This window comes from Poecilia reticulata, linkage group LG5 (genome assembly GCF_000633615.1).
Source record: "Poecilia reticulata strain Guanapo linkage group LG5, Guppy_female_1.0+MT, whole genome shotgun sequence".
NCBI lineage: Eukaryota > Metazoa > Chordata > Actinopteri > Cyprinodontiformes > Poeciliidae > Poecilia > Poecilia reticulata.
Window position 1 is genome coordinate 5,737,759 of NC_024335.1, and position 3,996 is coordinate 5,741,754.

Below are 3,996 nucleotides of genomic sequence, written 5' to 3' on the forward strand. Positions count from 1 at the left end.
TCTTCATTAGATTGTAAGGGGGACATCGTGGTTTCGATCCACCGCCTCGGAGGCGTGGGGTGCCTCATCTGTTTTTACCTCCACCAAATGCAAGTGAAATGAAATGAAATGAAAGACAACATTTCAATGCTTAATTTTTATCAGTATAATCAACAGTAAATTTAATTATACAGTTACTGATGATGATAATGATCAGTAACTTTGATGAAATGGAAGAGAACATCAATGATCAATACATGTGAACATCTGTAATAGCCTCGGGGGATGTTTCCGGATAGGGACAGTGTCTGCTCAAGGGTTTGTCTCCCCCTTTTGTTTTGGGCTCTTCAGAGCCCAACAGGGGGATGTTGATACGCTTTACCAGGTCCAGAAAGAGTCACACGTTGTTACACAAAGAGTTACATTTTTGATTCTGTTAGACGTTAAGGCCCATTTCTCAGAAAAACAGAAACTTATCAGGCCACAGAGACATGGTGTGATTTCAAGGGAGAGTCTTCAGTCCATATAGTCAGCTGCCCTCCTCCTTCTCCTCAGACGCTGCACAGACTTTTTTAGAAACTCTTCTCGAATGTAATGGTTAAAGCGTCTCCTTTCAGCGCTGAAAGTGAATAAAATAAGTAAAGTCGGAATGCTTTTCCATGTGTCAATATAAATTATGATTCATCAATTAAGATTTCCATTCTCAACATATGTAAAAAAGAAAACCATATAAATATATTTTATAAAATGCATAAATATATGCAAATATATGTCAGTTATGACATCACTCTCTCTGTGATGTCATAACATCATTCTCTTTTGTTATGACATCATAAAACAGTCTCTAAGTACTTGAACTTTCCCAAGATCTTTCATTCGAGCACTGGAGAAAGACTGAAGAAAACTTTTAACATGGACAATAATCTCATTGAAGAACTTAAAGAATTTTACATCAGGGTTCAAAGAAGGAGGTTAGGATATTTAAGTACAGAGGAGTTACTCGATGAAATTGCTGGACTGATGAAAAAACTTAAAAGATCTTACAATTTAAATCCGTCAGAAGAAGAAGAAATGGTGGAAGCTATTCTTGAACATCTTAATCAAGAGCGGCAGCATCCGAGCTGGAGTGTGTGGGGCTTTTTATCTAATTGTGGAGAGTCGTTTGTGAGCGGGTTGAGTTTTGGCCTGGGTTTTGGAGCGGCTGCAGGCATTGCTCTGATTGTGTGCACAAAACTCCTGTCCTAAACTGTCCTGTCCTCTTCGGAATCTGGATGGGGCTTGAGAGAGGGGTTCCCGTCGACCTGATCTTCAGTTCTGCAACTGAAGATTAGGTCTTCAGTTCTGCAACTGAAGACCTGTTGCAGAACTAAAGACCTGATCTTCAGTTCTGCAACTGAAGATCAGGAATGTCTTGACGTGGAATGTCTTGTCACGTCCCAAGACATTCCACGTCTTGGGACGTGGAATGTCTCCTCTCTGGGAGAGATTGGGAGAGGGGTTCCTGCCTCAAGTGGAGAAGTTTAAGTATCTGGAGATCTTGTTCACAAATGAGGGAAAAAGGGAGCAGGAGATCGACAGGCGGATTGGGGCAGTGCCTGCTGTGAAGCAGGCGCTGTACCGGTCTGTGGTGGTGAAGAGAGAGCTGAGTCAAACAGAGACAGCTCTCGATTTACCAGTCAATCTATGTTCCCACCTCAAACGAACAAGATCACGGATACAAGCGGCCAAAATGGGTTTCCTCTGCAGGGTGTCTGGACTCTCCCTTAGAAATAGGGTGAGAAGYTCCAACATCYGGGAGCGACTCAGAGTAGAGCCGCTGCTTCTCCAAGGTGAGAGGACCCAGTTGAGGTGACTCAGGCGTCTCGTCAAGATGCCTCCTGGATGCCTCCCTGTTGAGGTGTTTCGGGCACGTCCCACCGGGAGGAGATCCCAAGGAAGACCCAGGACACGCTGGAGGGACTATGTCTCTCGGCTGGCCTGGGAACGCCTTGGGATTCCCCCCGAGGAGCTGGAAGAAGTGGCTGGGGAGAGGGAAGTCTGGGCCTCCTTTCTGAAGCTGTTACCCCATGACCCAGAAACAGCAGAGGAAAATGGTCGGATGGTTGGACAGAGGTTTTTGTTATCATGCAGTTTCTAAGGGCTCGGCATGTAAGAGGATGAGGACGTTCTACAAACAACTCTACGGATGATTTTACACTTTCACTTCTTTTGCAAGACCTGTGGAGGTCAAGTTTTATTCACCAGTTAGTTGTTTTCTCTGTTTAATTCCCTGAAATTGATTCACTTACCTGGGGATTATATTGTTTCTTCGGTGGAAACTGAAATCCTGGGTACGCCTCGCTGGAGGAGAAAGGTTATCTGACAAAATTAATACAAACACGATAGAAGAAAAGACTAAATAGATTCCTCAAAGTGAGKTCCTTACCTGGGTCCTTGGGACTTTCTGTTTGGAAGCCACGTCGTTTACTGGGTCTTTTGGACCTTCTTTCCTGGCATGAAGAGAAAACGACGTTACTCACCTTGAATGTATTGATTCTTYTTGTAATGSACARCCAGGTTGTTWACCTGTAATTTTGGGTTTTGTTTGGTTACCTGCAGCATCCCCTGAATTGGGTGGTTCATTTGGAGGTACTGGTTCTAAAAAGTTTTAGATACTTTGATGGTAATGTGGGCTGCACAGTGGCGCAGTTGGTAGAGCTGTTGCCTTGCAGCTAGAAGGTTCTGGGTTCAATTCCTGGCCCTGGTCTTTCTGCATGGAGTTTGCATGTTCTCCCTGTGCATGCGTGGGTTTTCTCCGGGTACTCCGGTTTCCTCCCACAGTCCAAAAACATGATTGTCAGGTTAATTGGGCTCTCTAAATTGTCCCTAGGTGTGAGTGTGCATGGTTGTTTGTCCTGTCCTTGTTGCTTTGCGATAGACTGGTGACCTGTCCAGGGTGTACAGAAAATGGATCTCCCTGTGTATGAATGGTTTTCTCTGGGTACTCCGGCTTCCTCCCATAGTCCAAAAGCATGATTGTCAGGTCAATTGGCCTCTCCAGCAACACCCCTGATGGTGCCTATCTCCAGCTAACGTTCCGGGTGAGAGGCGGGGTCACCCTGGACAGGTCGACAGTCTGCCCACTAAATAAGAGGCAAAAAAAAGTTTGATAAAGGAAAAGTTTTTCAGACTCTGAGCTCAAAGCACCAAACTATTTTTTTAATATTAGATAATTAATTTAATTTCACATAATTATCGCGTTAGAAGCCATTTGTTTGTTAAATACTTAATGAAAAATATTTACCGTGTTTGATGTTTGTTGTAAATGACGTAAACTCACAAAGAACGAGGTAATTAGTCCAAGTTTGTCGTTTATTGAACGTTCAGAAATTACAGCGGCTGTGATGCGCCAAGACAAAGGAAAACAACCCGAACAGATGATCAACTCTAAACCACTCGCACATTTTTACTGTCCGTCTCTCTGTCCCATTTAAGCATACCCGTTGCCATGGCAACCTCCTGCGCTCTACAAGCCGACCAGAGATTATGTTAAAAACATAACATTCAGTCCGTTACGATATCAAGTTTGCAAACTTGATATTTATGTTTGCATCATTGATAAGCCTCCCTGAACACAGCGGTGATTGATTAGTTAATTTTATACTCCTGCTCTGTTATTTTGGTAATGGAACCGAAACGCAATTGCGCAAAACCTTGTTGAAACAATAATCACTGAGATTATTATTGTTGTTGGGTTTTTTGCTGTTGTTCTTTGACAAAGTTACGAACGTTTAAAGCCAGCCAGAGGAGGACGTGCTGGCAGTGGCGCAAAAAGTGGGTATGCAGGGTATGCAACGCTCTATGTCGATCTATGTTTTCGCATCCACCTGAATAATGACTAGTTGCGCCACTGCGTGCTGCTCTCAGCCTCCTGGCGGAGTTCAGTTTGTCACCTAATGCCGAGATCGACTCAAACCTTCCGCGATCGACGTGTGGAAGCCCTGCTCTTGTAAAGCACTAACAGTTCAGAAACAATAT

The 3,996-nt window shown here is 43.9% G+C and overlaps 1 long non-coding RNA gene across 1 annotated transcript; it reads right to left on the minus strand.

The window, feature by feature from the left end:
* Nucleotides 1–1,950: 1,950 nt before the first annotated feature.
* On the minus strand, nt 1,951–2,705 carry LOC103464491 (uncharacterized). Its single transcript, XR_533670.2, has 3 exons — nt 2,545–2,705; nt 2,405–2,468; nt 1,951–2,319 (listed from the first exon to the last, which is right to left on the minus strand). It is a non-coding gene; the product is annotated as an uncharacterized LOC103464491 (long non-coding RNA).
* Between the last annotated feature and the right edge of the window lie 1,291 nt (nt 2,706–3,996).